Source organism: Choloepus didactylus, chromosome 9, assembly GCF_015220235.1.
Source record: "Choloepus didactylus isolate mChoDid1 chromosome 9, mChoDid1.pri, whole genome shotgun sequence".
NCBI lineage: Eukaryota > Metazoa > Chordata > Mammalia > Pilosa > Megalonychidae > Choloepus > Choloepus didactylus.
In genome coordinates, this window is record NC_051315.1 from 49667521 (window position 1) to 49685427 (window position 17907).

The 17907-nt window shown below is 41.4% G+C and overlaps 1 pseudogene; it reads right to left on the reverse strand.

Annotated features, from left to right (window-relative positions):
- Positions 1–17907, reverse strand: part of LOC119543731 — a 57346-nt pseudogene that overhangs the window by 32278 nt on the left and 7161 nt on the right.

The window sequence follows — 17907 nt, forward strand, 5'->3', positions numbered from 1 at the left end:
CCTTAAGCAGGAATATGTATAAATGGTGTCTCCGAATGATCACTTAAAATAGTCCACAAAAAGTACAAGCCAGAGAAACTAAACCATTAGGCCTTCACTCTTCTTTTGACCATTCTGCCTAACAATTTTAGGGGAGGTATTTTAGCTTCCTTTGTCTACAAACTTCCTAAGTAATAAAGAGAAGGTAGGATACGATCACACAAAAAATTGTATATTCAGCCCTTTTGTACATCTTATTTTAAATATAAATATCCTTTAAACTTGTCTATCACTAGAGTTGATAAGGTTGTCTTTATTTACTGTTGATATACCTCTTCTTCAAAATTACCATTCTCTATCTTCTATGCAGAGAGGACATAACTATTCAGCATTTCTCTTGAAATAACTTAGAATTTGCTTGGATTCATCCCTTAGTTTTATTTTCTAGGTTAAAAAACCTAAATTATTCTCATCTTTATTCATGTGTTCTATTATTAAAAGAATAATTACTGTTGCTTTTTCTTTCTCTTAAAATGTGGTAATAAAACTTAGATATAAGATGCTAAGAGGGGTCTAGTCAAAGCCAAAAATAGGAAAAGATTACTTTCTTGCACATTGCTTAATAGAAAAGAATGTGAGATTTTATGAAGTACACAAATGAAAAAGATGGAGATTTTGGTGAGCTTCATAACTGTAAATAGGTATAAAAGGAGAGAAATACATTCGAAGCATTGATATATATGTAAAAATGGCCAGGAGTGGAACATTACCTAGAAAGGGGTAGTGTTTGGAATGAACAGGGAAAATATGTTGGAGTTTAATCCACCAAAATGGAAATGAGGTCTCTTTTATAAAAATTAAAATTAAACTTACATTTTTATCATCCATTGCACATGAAGAGTTAGTCTTTAGCTGTGGATCACCAGAGTCATTTTTCTCCTGATATTGGGAGATGAGGTGACCAGCCCAAGGAAAGTCAGAGATGGAAGTGGGAATTGATACTAGTACGTGAAAGAACTGTAATTCGATCCATTTCCAGGATGGTTGCTGTATTAGTTAGGGTTCTCTAGGGAAACAGAATCAATGAGAGGTGTCTATGACTATAAAATTTATAAAAGTGATTCACGCAACTGTGGGTATACACAAGTCCAAATTCTGTAGAGCAGTCAGCAAACTGTCAAGTCCAAAGAAGATGTCCAAAGAACTCCTCAGGAAATGAACCAGCAACTTCGACAAAGTTCTTAGTAAATGAACTGGGATCTTCGACGAATGTATTCGAAGAACTCCTCAGGAAACAAACCAGCAACTTTGATGAACTCCTCAGGAAATGCTTCACTGGGCAGGTGAAGAAGTGAAGGTCCTCTATGTTTCACTTACAAGTCTTCAACTGATTAATTGGATTAAATCCAGCCAATTGCATTCTCTCATTGTGGAAGACAAGCCCTTTGGTGAGTCATCAGTCACAGCTGCAGTCAATTGACTGATGATTTAATAAACCAGCCTATTGGTTTATTAACCAGCCACAAAAATCCTTGCAGCAATTGTTAGACCAGTATTTGCTTGACCAGACAGCTGGGTACTATCACCTGGCCAAGTTGACACATGAACCTAACCATCACAGTCCACCCCTTGTCAACTTGGCAGTTATACACATCACCTAAAACCATACTTTATCTCTAAGTAGAGAACAATAACAGACATATATTTTGCCTAACAATACTCTGCTGTGCAGCGTACAACTGGAAATGCACTAAATCTCTCCAGAATAGGGTGCAAGTCCTTGGGTGACATTAGCTCTTAAAATTGATTTCCTTTAGCTTAAATACAGCAAAATGAACAGTATGGGTTATGCCATATGATAAGGGGATAAGACAGAGAAGAAAGGAAAGATATTTGCTTTACAGACAAATACAAACATAATCATAACAAAACGAAGAATTCATGCCATCATAGTCTTTGTTTCTATAACTTGTCACATGGCCGTAGTTCATATTTATCACTACCTTCTTCCACTACCCGTTCCATGTTCCCTTTACCCTGAGCAAGCACTTCAGCTGGCCATGGTTCTTTGCTTGGTGGGGTGACCCAAACCTTCATTCCTGAAGTTTCTTGGCCATTGGTAGTCCTGCCTGGATTGGGTTGTTGCAGTTTTCCATTGACTTTAATCACAGGGCATGGTAGTACTAAGAGATGCCCTAGGGGATCTCCTGTATTCCAGGAAAACTCTTCTTTACTTCCATTGTGTAGTTGCAGTGCTGTTTCCCCTTGATAGTCAGGATCAATCACCCCAGCCAGTACAGTAATCCTCTTCCTTGCCTGTTGATTCAGAGGTATGAGAAGACCAAAGTGGCCAGGTGGCAGTCTTAACTTCCAGTTCAATGGGATTTTTGTTGTGTTTCCTGGTGGAAGCACTCCTCCTTTTGGAACCAAGACCTGTAGACTAGCAGAGCTTAAGCTTGCAGAGACAGGAAGCAAAAATTTACCTAGTGGATCACTAGGAGTGATAGTGAGTGGTGTCACTCCTGTTTCCACCCCTTGATTCCTGGACCCATGAATCCTGGCTATGGGAGAAACTGCACCACAGAGTGGATGCTAATTCAGAGCATACATAGCCTCCTGGAGAACATCCTGCAAGATATTGCCACATAGTTGGTGCCATAAGTGAGTCTTCAACAGGCCATTCCACCATTCTATCAACCCAGCTGCCTCTGGATGATGGGGAACATGGTAAGACCACAGAATTCCATGAGCATGTGCCATTCCCTCACTTCATTTGCTGTGAAGTGAGTTCCTTAGTCTGAAGCAATGCTGTGTGGAATACCATGATGGTGGATAAGGCATTCTGTAAGTCCACAGATGGTAGTTTTGGCAGAAGCACATCATGCAGGGAAGGCAAACCCATATCCAGAGTATGTGTCTATTCCAGTAAGGACAAATCGCTGCCCCTTCCATGATGGAAGTGGTCCAAAGTAATCAACCTGCCACCAGGTAGTAGGCTGATCACCTCGGAGAATGGCACCATATCAGGGACTGAGTGTGGGTCTCTGCTGCTGGCAGATTGGACACTCAGCAGTGGCTGTGGCCAGGTCACCCTTGGTGAGTGGAAGTCCTTGTTGCTGAGCCCATGCATAACCTCCATCTCTACCACAATGACCACTTTGTTCATGAGCCCATTGGGCAATGACAGGAATTGCTGGGGAAAGAGGCTGGTTGATATCCACCCAATGGGTCATTTTATCCACTAGGTTATTAAAATCTTCTTCTGCTGAAGTCACCCTCTGGTGAGCATTCACATGGGACACAAATATCTTCATGTTGTTTGCCCACTCAGAAAGGTCTATCCACATGTCCTTTCCCCAGACTTCTTTATCACCAATCTTCCAATCATGTTCCTTCCAAGTCCCTGACCATCCAGCCAAACCATTAGCAACAGCCCAGGAATCAGTATACAAATGCACTTCTGGCCAGTTCTCCTTCCAAGCAAAGTGAACAACCAGGTGCACTGCACAAAGTTCTGCCCACTGGGAGGATTTCCCCTCACCACTGTCCTTCAGGGACATCCCAGAAAGGGGCTGCAGTGCTGCAGCTGTCTACTTTCGGGTAGTGCCTGCATATCATGCAGAACCATCTGTAAACCAGGCCCGAGTTTTCTCTTCCTCAGTCAACTGATTGTAAGGAACTCCCCAAGATGCCATAGCTGTGGGGTGGGAAAAAGAAGGTAAGGTGAAAGGAGTGGGAGCCATGGGCATTTGGGCCATTTCCTCATGTAACTTACTTGTACCTTCAGGACCTGCTCGAGCTCTATCTCATATATACCATTTCCATTTTACGATGGAGTGCTGCTGTGCATGCCCAAATTTATGGCTTGGTGGGTCAGACAATACCCAGCTCATGATAGGTAACTCAGGTCTCATGGTAACTTGGTGGCCCATGGTTAAGTGTTCCATCTCTACTAAGGCCCAGTAGTACGCCAACAGCTGTTTCTCAAATGGAGAGTAGTTATCTGCAGAGGATGGTAAAGCTTTACTCCAAAATCTAAGGGCCTGCATCGTGATTCTCCTATAGGAGCCTGCCAAAGGCTCCAAACAGCATCTCTATTTGCCACTGACACTTCCAACACCATTGGGTCGGCTGGATCATATGGTCCAAGCAGCAGAGCAGCTTGCACAGCAGCCTGGACCTGTCATAGAGCCTCATCATGCTCTGGTCCCCACTCGAAACTAGAAGCTTTTCTGGTCACTCGGTAAATGGGCCAGAGTAGCACACCTAAATGAGGAATATGTTGTCTCCAAAATCCAAAGAGGCCAACTAAGCATTGTGCCTCTTTTTTGGTCATAGGAGGGGCCAGATGCAACAGCTTATCCTTCACCTTAGAAGGAATATCTCAACAGGCCCCACACCACTGGACATCTAGAAATTTTACTGAGGTGGAAGACTCCTGTATTTTTGTTGCATTTATCTCCCATCCTCTGCCATGCAAATACCTTACCAACAAATCTAGAGTAGTTGCTACTTCTTGCTCACTAGGTCCAATCAGCATGATATCATCAATATAATAGACCAGTGTGATGTCTTGTGGGAGGGAGAAACGATCAAGATCCCCGCGGACAATGTTATGACATAGGGCTGGAGAGTTGATACAGCCCTGAGGTAGCACAGTGAATGTAAACTGCTGGCCTTGCCAGCTGAATGCAAACTTGTTTCTGGTGGTCCTTATTAACAGCAATTGAGAAAAAAGCATTTGCCAGATCAATAGCTGCATATCAGGTACCAGGGGATGTGTTGATTTGCTCAAGCAATGATACTACATCTGGAACAGCAGCTGCAATTGGAGTCACCACCTGGTTAAGCTTATGATAATCCACCATCATCCTCCAAGACTGATCTGTTTTCTGCACAGGCCAAATACAAGAGGTGAATGGGGATGTGGTGGGAATCACCACCCCTGCATCCTTCAAGTCCTTAAGAGTGGCATTAATCTCTGCAGTCCCTCCAGGAATCCAATGTTGCTTCTGGTTCAGTATTTTGCTGGGCAGGGGCAGTTCTAGTGGCTTCCACTTGGCCTTTCCCACCATAATAGCCCTCACTTCATGAATCAGGGAACCAATATGAGGATTCTGCCAGTTGCTGAGTATGTCTATTCCAATTATGCATTCTGGCACTGGGGAAATAACCACAGAATGGGTCCGGGGACCCACTGGACCCACTGTGAGATGGACCTGAGCTAAAATTCCATCAATCACCTGACCTCCATAAGCCCCAACTCTGACTGGTGGACCAGAGTGATGTTTTGGGTCTCCGGGAATTAATGTCACTTCTGAACCAGTGTCTAATAATCCATGAAATATCTGATCATTTCCTTTTCCCCAATGCAGTTACCCTGGTAAAAAGCCGTAGGTACCCCTGGGGAAGGCTGGGGGGGAGAGTAACAGTATAAATTTTTGGCAGTATAACAATGTCCTTCCCCAAGGGTACCCGGCCCTCCCTTCATTCAAGGGGCTCTGGATCTGTAAACTGTCTCAAGTCTGGGAATCGATTAAGGGGCTGTGACTCTCTGTTTTTGTAATTCAAGGGAGACTTTGGTTCATGTGACCTAGAATTCTTCTGCCTATATAGTTCAAACAAGAATTTAGTCGATTGCCCATCTATTTTACTACTTGGTACTCCATGATCCACTAGCCAATGCCATAAGTCTCTGCGAGTCATATTATTTTGATTGCTGCTTTGAGCCTGCTTTCCATTATGGTAGCCACGCCCACTTTATCTGTGGTGATTAACTGCAGCCACTTGGCTTCTCCGGACTCGGGACCTGATTATCTCCATTGGTTTAAGGATTCCAGCTCAGTGACAGCAGTTCCTACAGTAATATCTGACCTACAGAGAAGGGCGACTACAGAGCTCTTCAGGGATGATGGAGCTAGCCTCACAAATTCATTCCTCACAGTCCTGGTAAAAGGTGTGTCCTCTGGACATTCCAGGGGTGTGTGAGCGGGTCTTCCATGATAAATCCACTCTAACATTCCAATCTCTCTAAGCCTTTGAATCCCCTCCTCCACATTGTACCAGGGCAGTCCTGGTATTTCAACCTCTGGTAATGCCAGCCTCCTTTTGATCCATGTTTCAGCCAACCACCCAAACAGACTGTTATTGCCCTTTCTAACCCCTCGAGCTACAACACTGTATGCAGAATCTCTGCTTAGTGGGCCCATATCAGTAAATGCAGCCCGATCCAACCTTATATTCCTTCCACCATTATTCCACACCCTTAATATCCATTCCCACCCATATTCCCCTGGTTTCTGTCTGTATAAGTTGGAAAACTCATACGGTTCCTTTGGAGTATAGCGTACTAATTTATGAGTCACACTTTGTACCTCATCCTTCAGGGCCTGTTGGAACTTTAGTCTAGTTATAGGTCTTGAAGCAAAGACTGGTGGTGGGGGTGGGTCATGAAAAGAGTTAAATTTATCCCTCAAGCCATTTACCTGAGGACATTCTGTTGCATTTTCATCTCTTAAAACAGGATTAATCTCTCCAGACAGAGGAGTGAGGGCTGCTTCCTCAGGGGAGGTGATTACAGGATTAGCAGGCACTGAAGGGTTAATCTATTTAGGTGGGGGTTGGATGGCAGGCTCCTTAGGGCAGACTGGAGGTGGGGAAGCTGTTTCCTCAGGACAGCCCTCTACAGGTAAATCTAATAATGACTCAGCAGAATCCAGGGTTCCAATGTCTTCACTGCCATTATTATCAATCCATATCTCCCCATCCCAAGTTTCTGGATCCCATTCTTTTCCAATCAACGCCTTTACTTTAACAGCAGACACCCTGAGAGGTTGAGATTTTAATTTATGTTGTAAATCTGCTACTCGCACAGTGAGAGTCTGTGTCTGGTTTTCAGAAACCTCAAGTCTGCGGGCACAGGAAATACGATTTTCTTTCAGGGCACACATAGAAACCTTTACATCTGTCATACGGCATTTAAGTTTTGAATTTGAAGCCTTTAGCTCATCACTTTCTCTTACAATTTTATCCAAAGTATAAGAGCAGCCAGCCAACATCATTATACCTCTTAATACTGCAAAACTCTGTGAAGGTGTCAAAAACACTGTCACCCAGAGCCTTGCTTCGTACTAGAGTATGATTAGGAGAATCAAATGGTGCTATTTTGTGTATCTCTTTTGCCAACTCATGCCATGGACTGTCAGTGCCCTCTTGATTATTGGAAATAGAGTCATTAGTGCCTTTGAATCTAATCAGAGTAGAAAACAAATTGTAAAAGCCTATTTTAAGATTCTGTTTCTCAAGAACCACTCCCAGTACCAAATTGTATTAGTTAGGGTTCTCTAGGGAAACAGAATCAATGAGAGGTGTCTATGACTGTAAAATTTATAAAAGTGACTCACTCAACTGTGGGTATGCATGAGTCCAAATTCTGTAGAGCAGTCAGCAAACCGTCAACTCCAAGGAAGATGTCCGATGAACTCCTCAGGAAATGAACCAGCAACTTCGACGAACTTCTCAGGAAATGAACTGGGATCTTCGACGAATGTGTTCGAAGAACTCCTCAGGAAACAAACTGGCAACTTTGATGAACTCCTCAGGAAACGCTTCGCTGGCCAGACGAAGAAGAAGTGAAGGTCCTCTACCTGTCTTGCTTAAAAGTCTTCAACTGATTAATTGGATTAAATCCAGCCAATTGCATTCTCTCATTGTGGAAGACAAGCCCTTTGGTGAGTCATCAGTCACAGCTGCAGTCAATTGACTGATGATTTAATAAACCAGCCTATTGGTTTATTAACCAGCCACAAACATCCTCGCAGCAATTGTCAGGCCAGTGTTTGCTTGACCAGACATCTGGATACTATCACCTGGCCAAGTTGACACATTAACCTAACCATCACAGTTGCCAACAAATTTCCTTTGATGTTTACAAATATAATAGACTGTGACTTTTCAAGGTTCACCATTGGATGTAGCCTCTCAGGAGCAGCATTCCAATTTCAGTCTCAGAAATCAGGGGATCATAAGTGAGCTAAAGTGTGGAATGCAATCTAAAATGTTACTGAAATGTTTTACTTGTTTCCATTTTAGAAATGGAAAATTATAACATGGAAAGGAATGATATTGTTTGCAAATAAGTTGTTTTTCCACTTCAAAAAATCCCCCGTTTCTATAATTTTGGCTCTGCTACTAACTAGCTGCATGACCTTTGCCATGTCATATTTCCTTCTCTGGGTTTCATTTCACTCATGTGCAAAATGAAGAGTTTGAAAGTTAACAAAAAAAGGACAAATAACCCCATCAAAAAAAGTGCCAAAAGAGTCTAAAGGTGTATGTAATGGTGCCTAGGAGTCTCCCCCTGAGTACCTCTTTGTTGCTCAGATGTGGCCCTCTCTCTCTCTAACTGAGCCATCTTGACAGGTGAACTTGCTGCCCTCCCCCCTACGTGGGACCCAACTCCCAGGGGTGTAAATCTCCCTGGCAACGCAGAGTATGACTCTTGGGGATGAATGTGGACTTGGCATCATGGGACTGAGAGTATCTTCTTGACCAAAAGGGGGATGCAAAATGAGACGAAATAGTTTCAGTGGCTGAGAGATTCCAAATGGAGTTGAGAGGTCACTCTGGTGGACATTCTTATGCACTATATAGATAACACCTCTTAGGCTTTAATGTGTTGGAATAGCTAGAAGTAAATACCTGAAACTACCAAACTCCAACCCAGCAGTCTGGACTCCTGAAGACAATTATATAATAATGTAGATTACAAGGGGTGACAGTGTGATTGTGAAGACCTTGTGGATCACACCCCCTTTATCTAGTATATGGATGAGTGGAGGAATGGGGATAAAAACTAAAGGACAAATGGGGTGGGATGGGGGGATGATTTGGGTGTTCTTTTTTCACTTTTATTTTTTATTCTTGTTCTGGTTCTTTCTGATGTAAGGAAAATGTTCAGAGATAGATTGTGGTGATGAACGCATAACTATGTTATCACACTGTGGACAGTGGATTGTATATCATGGATGATTGTATGGTGTGTGAATGTATTTCAATAAAACTGAATTTAATAATAAAAAAAAAAAGCAAAGCAAGTAAATCAATTATTGAGGATCATAAAAAAAAAAAAAAAAAAAAAAGTGCCAAAGTCATGGATAGGCATTTCAGAAAAGAGGAAATAGAAATGGCCAACAAACGTGCAAATTTAGTAATCAAGGACATGCAAATAAAATGAAACAATATATCATTTTATTCCCATTATATTGACAAAAATTAAGAAGTCTAAACATTAAGTATTAATGGTGTAGAACAATGAGAAATTTTGAACCTAACTTTGGAATACAAATTATCTAGTAAAATTGACCACGTACATTCCCTAGAACCCAACCATTTTTCTTCAAGGTATATACTCTTGAGACTCTCTTGGTCAGATGCACCAGATTATTCATAGAAGTGTTTTTCATAATAGCAAAAAACTGGAAACAACACAAATGTGCAAATCCTTGGCATATAGATAGTAATTTGAACTTTAAACCTGAATGAAATCATCCATGGAGCCCTGTAGAGTGAGAAGAAAAATGAGGAGCCACCAAATTCCATTTTCATAAAAGAAGAGAAAACAAAGGCATATAAAACCTTTGTTTTAATAATCACCTAAAACCAGTTTTCTTTTTCCATTATAGAGTTTCCTTTATACAGTGGCTTCCTTTCCACTGTTTTGTAATTGGAAAATTATTTTGTAATATATTTGGCCTTTTTTTTTTTAATCTTAAGAATATACTGGGTTTTCTGATCTGAGGTATATTACTTTGGAATCATTTGAGTTATTCTGTATATTTTATTTACTTTGCTAGGATACAGCAAATTAAATTCTGGAGGCTTCTTGAAAATAGAGATTATGATTCTCACACGGTAGTAACTTGAGCATATAGCTGTAGTTTCTAATTTATCCTCTTTATGGTATCCTTTCTTTGTAGATGCTAAGAGGATTCTTTGTTGAATTACTTTCTCAAGCTGTAGAAGAAAACTAAGGAAATTACTGGAGAAGATTAAAATTTTAGTGATACTATGGATACTTAGGCCCCATCACCAAAAATTTTTATGGCAATATCAGTAGTGCCTTTTAAATTAAATGACAAATTAGAAGTGTTTCACAACATATGGTCGCTTTTCCTTGACATATATGATTAAGAATATATCTTTTTATCAAAATGTAAAATACCATCTGGCAGAAGTAACAATTATTCATTGGCCTTATACATTAAATTAATTCACAGTATTTTAAAATGTAAATATTTTCCTATTTTTCCTTTTTCTAGTGCTGGATCTATATTTATTTATAATACTCAAAAACTGTATAATTCAAAAACTATAATTAGGTATAACAATTAAAACTGATTTTGAATTTCAAACAGAAAACAATGTGGTTCTTAAATTCTTTCAAAATGTTTCTTAAAAATTCAAATGGCAACAGCCTTTTCCTGATATTCATGTTTGTAAAACTGGGCTATCTAAAAATTTACTGTTACAATTACTTATCAGACTAATAGACAATGTATATCTGAAAGGAATAGTATATATGCATAAGTCCTACTGCCCTTTACAAATAGGAAATTTTTATAATAAGCTTTATGCATTTTAAGGTTTTGAGCATGAATGTCTTTAGTAATGCTACTATTCAACAAACCTGCCAGGTTCAGAGGGTAAGCGTCTCTCCAACATGGCATATATTACACATTTAATAATGTGAACTTTGGAGAGTTATGATTTTAGGTAACATATCAAACATTTCACAATTCTTTGCAAAATAATATTTTCCAGTGTCATGTTGGGACCAACTTAAACAATGAATGTTTTCAACATTGATGTAATATTCATATCAGACCTGTGGCTATTTAAATTCCATAAATTTGATTATTTGTTTTTAAGGAATTTATTATTTCAAAGGAGTTGAATCCCCATTTAAAATATCCCAATCCTTCTGAGTATTCTTAGCAAGCAAAGTACTTGGAAGAGTGTTAGTCCCTGTGCCAGTTTGAATGTATTGTGTCCCCCAAACGCCATTATCTTTGATGTAATCTTGTGTGGGCAGACATTATCAGTGTTGATTAGATTGTAATTCTTTGAGTGTTTCTTTGGAGATGTGCCCCACCCAGCTGTGGGTGATGACTCTGATTGGATAATTTCCATGGAGGTATTGCTCTACCCATTCAGGGTGGGTCTAAGTTGAGTCACTGGAGCCATATAAATGAGCTGACAGACAGAGGGAACTCAGTGCAGCTGTGGGTGTTGTTTTGAAGAGGAGCTACAGCCAAGAGGGACACTTTGAAGAAAGCACAGAAGCTGCAAATGAGAGAGAGTTTGAAGACGGCCATTGAAAGCAGACTCTTGCTCCAGAGAAGCTAAGAGAGGACAAATACCCCAAGTGCAACTAAGTGACATTTTTGAGGAACTGCAGCCTAGAGAGAAACGTCCTGGGAGAAAGCCATTTTGAAACCAGAACTTTGGAACAGACACCAGCCACGTGCCTTCCCAGCTAACAGAGGTTTTCCGGACATCACTGGCCATTCTCCAGTGAAGGTACCCAATTGCTGATGTGTTACCTTGGACACTTTATGGCCTTAAGACTGTAACTGTGTAACCAAATAACCCCCCTTTTATAAAAGCCAATCCGTCTCTGGTGATTTGCATTCCAGCAACATTAGCAAACTAGAACAGTTCCACATTCAACAACAATTTTTAGTAAGTACTATGTCCAGGCCACAGTATGTCTTGTGTGTCTCACTTCTTTTCCTAAGCATGAGGTTTTTGAAATTCATCCATGTTGTTGCCTGCGTCAGTAGTTTCTTCCTCTTTTTTTCAGAATCAATCACAAATTCTAATTGAGGTTTCATAATATAGAAACAACAAAGTACACTTCTATAGAAGCTAAATAAGCTAAATGTTCATTCATTCACTACCCAAAACATTTATTGAATACTTAACTATGTGCCAGGCATTAGGGAAACAAGTACAGTGGTAACTTAGTACTTGACTGCTTTGAAACTCATCAAATTTGGTACACGATGTATTTTGACATGAAAATTTTGTCCTGGTACTTGTTGTTTGTTTGGTACTTGATGCGCAAGCATCAGTTGCCTTGTGGCTCACTACCTTTCCAGCCGAAACAACGGGTCATGCATTATTCATGCAGTAGCTCTTGCCCTGTGCACGTTGCCTTGCGATCTTATCTTAGCTTCTTTGGTCATTTTGTGTATTTTTGCACTTTTTTTTCCTCATCATGGGTCCTAAGAAAATGAGCAGTGATAGCACTGAGCAGAAAAGAAAATTACTTCACACTACCATTGAGCAAAAAAAAGGAAACCAGAGGCAAATATGAGAACAGTATTCACATTACTGATCTTGCTAGAGAATGCGGTGTGCCTAGAACAACAGTCTCCACCATCAATAAGAATAAAGAAGCAATAAAAAGGGCTGATGTTGAGGAATTAGTGGAGGAACATTGAGAAAAGCTCAGCACCGAGGAGCCACAGAACTACAGAAGGAGCAGCAACAAGAGGTGGCTGGAGAGATTTCTTCAGGTGAGGTGATAAAGGAGGATGTCCCCAGTTCCTTGATAAAAGAAATGTGTGCAAAATGGGCAGAGGTTCAAAACTGTGGAGAAGTACATCTGGACAAAGCTCTGACAAGAAGAAATGTGAATTTATTGAATGACCAAAGAATTTTCAAGGTATTCTGAAAGCATTCAGAATTCAGAATTCAGAAGCAGTCCTCACTGGATAAGCTTTTAGTGAAGGTGAAAGAGTGTGTCAGAACCTGTGGTGCAAGTTGAAAAAAGGCAGAAAAAGAGAAAGAACACCTGAAGTGCAAATGCCTGATGTTCTATTGGAGGGCACTCTCCTTCCAAGCAGCACTCCATGTAACCTCTCTTCCTCACCACTCTCCTCCCACCATCCCATTAGGCCATGGATTCTTCTCAGTACAAGTAAAGCAAAGTTTTTATTTTATTTAATCTAAATATCTATTAATTTATTGGTTTCTTTATCATGTAAAGTAATTATACAACCAGATCTTTTTACATTTTGCCTTAAAAATGTCATTGCCTTTGGTTTGGGAATGCCTTAAATTTATTTACATTATTCCTTATGGGAAAAATTTGTTTGGTACTTGTCGTTTTTGGTACTCATCTCACCTCCTGGAACCAATTAACAATGAGTACCAAGGAGCCACTGTATTTATAAGGCCCAAAACGCTTAGACTTATACTGGAGCCTGACAAACAGCCAATTACAATACACTGTGGAAGGTCAATGGTGGAAATGTGCCTAAGTCTTACAGGATGAGCTGGAATCAGACTGAGACATCAGGAAGAAAGGAGTTTCACCATAGAATGGCCTCCTGCAAGGCTTGAGAAACAATGGGAAGGGAAGAAATCCAGTTTCTCAAAACCTTGATTTAAAAAGAAGTATTGGAATGGAAATAGAGAAAATAAAAAAAATAAGCAGAAAACACCTTCTGGGGATGAAGATGTATCACAGGAAATGAAACCTATAATATTTGCTCATATCAGCTTTCAACATTAAAAAAAATCTCATTCAGCTGAAGAGCAGAACACACTTAAGCTAAAGAACAAATGAACACACATTTTTGTATCTAGGTGAAATACTAAGGGAGGTACTAAATTGTTGTGGAAAATTCTATATTATGTGGCTTACATTATCATCTTTCTAAGCGAATGGAAAGTAAGCATCTACAACCAAGTTTACAAGACACCATTTTATGATTGCAATTCGTATTCTCTGGCATGAAGAAATAATTGCCCTGGTAACACACTAATATAAAGACTACGCGAGGCACAAATACAAACAAGTAACCAAAGAAATCTATTTTAATTCTAAGTGGAACAGCCTGTTCTAATAACATACAGATGATATTTTGGGTTTTTCATTGAGGAGATTGTGATTGTCCAGTTGCTGTCTTCTCTTCCATATCGGAGGTCAGTCAGCTTGTCCAAGATACAGCTTGCAAGCTTAGGACCATTCTCCATAGTTGGAATGTGTATAGTCTTGCCCTTGTATAGTACATCAGAAACTGGGCAGACAACACAAGCTGTACTAGAGCCAAACATCTCCCTCACTCAGTCTCTCTAGGGCAGGTGTCAAGTCATTCATAGTGAGGTACCTCTCAGATACCTTAAATTCACCTCACATGCATGCCAGGTCCGGAATGCTCTGCCACATCACTCCTGGAAGAATGATGCCATCTAGCAGAGGAATTGCCAGTTCTTCTCCATCTTCATTTATCCAGTAAAGAAAAAGATTCATAGTTCCAACTTCAGTTATTTGGTTATTCTCTCCAAAGGGCCACAGAACCTGCTGGCACCCATTCTCCAATGCTTCACATTGGGCAAACAGAGATAAGCCATAATGTCCTCCCATTTTGCAGTCCCTGGTTCCACCTTTCCAGGCTCTTACATACTTCGGGTTGGCCCACAGGGACACTGGATTAAAGCTTCCACTTGAAAAATAAGGTCCCACTGGAAGCAAGATTACAAAGAGCAGGGCATTGGTTGGCATCTTGACACCAAGAGAAGGCTCAGTTCCAATGAATGTAGGATGAATATATGGGAAAGCAGATGTTGAATTCGGAACCCATTCTTTTTTTTTTAATTCAATTTTATTGAGATCTATTCACATACCATACAGTCATCCAAAGTGTACAATCATTTGTTCACAGTACCATCATATATCTGTGCATTCATCACCCCAATCTATTTTTTGACCATTTTCCTTGTACCAGAAAAAATAAAAACAAGAGTTAAAAATGAGAGTAAAAAAGAACACCCAAATCACCCCTCACCCTATTTTTCATTTAGTTTTTCGTTCCCATTTTTCTACTCATCCATCCATACGTTGGATAAAGGGAGTGTGATCCACAAGGCTTTCACAATCACACTGTCGCCCCTTGTAAGCTACATTGCTATACAATCGTCTTCAAGAGTCAAGGCTACTGGGTTGTAGTTTAATAGTTTCAGGTATTTACTTCTAGCTATTTCAGTGCATTAAAACCTAAAGAGGGTTTCTATATAGTGCATAAGAATGCCCACCAGAGTGACCTCTTGACTCCATTTGGAATCTCTCAGCCACTGAAACTTCATTTCGTTTCATTTCGCACCCCCCTTTTGGTCAAGAAGATGTTTTCAATCCTATGATGTCGGGTCCAGATTCATCCCTGGGAGTCATATCCCGCTTTGCCAGGGAGATTTATACCCCTGGGAGTCAGATCCCATGTAGGGGGGAAGGCAGTGAGTTCACCCACCAAGTTGGCTTAGCTAGAGAGAGAGGGCCACATTTGAGCAACAAAGAGGTACTTGGGGGGAGACTCTTTTTTTTTAAATTAAATTCAGTTTTATTGAGATATATTCACACACCATACAGTCATCCATGGTGTACAATCAACTGTTCACAGTACCATCATATAGTTATGCTTTCATCACCCCAATGTATTTTTGAATATTTTCCTTACACCAGAAAGAATCAGAATAATAATGAAAAACTAAAAGTAAAAAAGAATACCCAAATCATCTCCCCCATTCCACTCTATTTTTCATTTAGTTTTTGTCCCCATTTTTCTACTCATCCATCCATACACTGGAAAGAGGGAGTGCAATCCACAAGGTTTACACAATCACACTGTCACCCCTTGTAAGCTACATTATTATACAATCATCTTCAAGAGTCAAGGCTAGAATAATCGCTGTGCTCGCGCTACACTACTAACGAAAGTGCGGTTTAGAAACCGGCTGCTCTTGGTACCTAGCACCGGGGCCTTAGGTAATCATCCGCAAGTAGTGGTGGGCCCGCTGGAAACAGCGTTCTTGGCTAATCCAGCTGGATGGCTGCCGACTAACATCTGACTCCGTGTAAGGAGAGACGATGTTCCCGAAACCCGTCTCGCTCGTGGCAACTGAGATACCAAGAACGAGAAGACGAAACTGCGAACACGAAACTGTCTGCCCGGTGCATCTCTTGTAGCCGCGAACTATAAAACGCAGATGCGGGTGGAGTGCAGCTGTGAGTGATGTTTTGAAGAAGAGCAAGCTTGCTAGAGAGGAATGTCCTGGGAGAAAGCCATTTTGAAACCAGAACTTTGGAGCAGACGCCAACCACGTGCCTTCCCAGCTAACAGAGGTTTTCCGGACACCATTTGCCATCCTCCAGTGAAGGATGGAGTCTTAAAAATAAGACTGCTGAGAGGAGGCGGGGCAAGATGGCGGACTGGTGAGCTGTATGTTTTAGTTACTCCTCCAGGAAAGAAGGTAGAAAGCCAGGAACTGCGTGGACTGGACACCACAGAGCAATCTGACTTTCGGCATACTTCATACAACACTCATGAAAACGTCGAACTGCTGAGATCAGTGAAATCTGTAAGTTTTTGCAGCCAGGGGACCCGCGCCCCTCCCTGCCAAGCTCAGTCCCGTGGGAGGAGGGGCTGTCAGCTCCGGGAAGGAGAAGGGAGAACTGCAGTGGCAGCCCTTATCGGAAACTCATTTTACTGATCCAAACTCCAACCATAGATAGACTGAGACCAGACACCAGAGAATCTGAGACCAGCCAGCCCAGCAGAGAGGAGACAGGCATAGAAAAAAAACAACATGAAAAACTCCAAAATAAAAGCGGAGGATTTTTGGAGTTCTGGTGAACATAGAAAGGGGAAGGGCAGAGCTCAGGCCCTGAGGTGCATATGCAAATCCCGAAGAAAAGCTGATCTCTCTGCCCTGTGGACCTTTCCTTAATGGCCCTGGTTGCTTTGTCTCTTAGCATTTCAATAACCCATTAGATCTCTGAGGAGGGCCCTTATTATTATTTTTTTTAATCCTTTTTTCTTTTTCTAAAACAATTACTCTAAGAAGCCCAATGCAGAAAGCTTCAAAGACTTGCAATTTGGGCAGGTCAAGTCAAGAGCAGAAATAAGAGAGCTCTGAAACAAAAGGCAATAATCCAGTGGCTGAGAAAATTCCCTAAACACCACAACTTCCCAAGAAAAGGGGGGTGTCCGCTCACAGCCATCATCCTGGTGGACAGGAAACACTCCTGCCCATCGCCAGCCCCATAGCCCAGAGCTGCCCCAGACAACCCAGTGTGACAGAAGTGCTTCAAATAACAGGCACACTCCACAAAACTGGGTGTGGACATTAGCCTTCCCTGCAACCTCAGCTGATTGTCCCAGAGTTGGGAAGGTGGACCAGTGTGAATTAACAAAGCCCCATTCAGCCATCACTTCAGCAGACTGGGAGCCTCCCTACACAGCCCAGCAGCCCAGAACTGCCCTGGGGGGACGGCACTCACCTGTGACATAGCACAGTCATCCCTCAACAGAGGACCCAGGGTGCACAGCCTGGAAGAGGGGCCCACTTGCAAGTCTCAGAAGCCATATGCCAATACCACGGACTTGTGGGTCAGTGGCAGAGACAAACTATGGCAGGACTGAACTGAAGGATTAGACTATTGCAGCAGCTTTAAAACTCTAGGATCACCAGGGAGATTTGATTGTTAGGGGCTCCCCCCCTCCCTGACTGCCCAGAAACACGCCCCATATACAGGGCAGGCAATACGAACTACACACGCAAGCTTGGTACACCAATTGGACCCCACAAGACTCACTCCCCCACTCACCAAAAAGGCTAAGCAGGGGAGAACTGGCTTGTGGAGAACAGGTGGCTCGTGGACGCCACCTGCTGGTTAGTTAGAGAAAGTGTACTCCACAAAGCTGTAGATCTGAGAAATTAGAGATAAGGACTTCAATTGGTCTACAAATCCTAAAAGAACCCTATCAAGTTCAGCAAATGCCACGAGGCCAAAAACAACAGAAAATTATAAAGCATATGAAAAAACCAGACAATATGGACAACCCAAGCCCAAGCAACCAA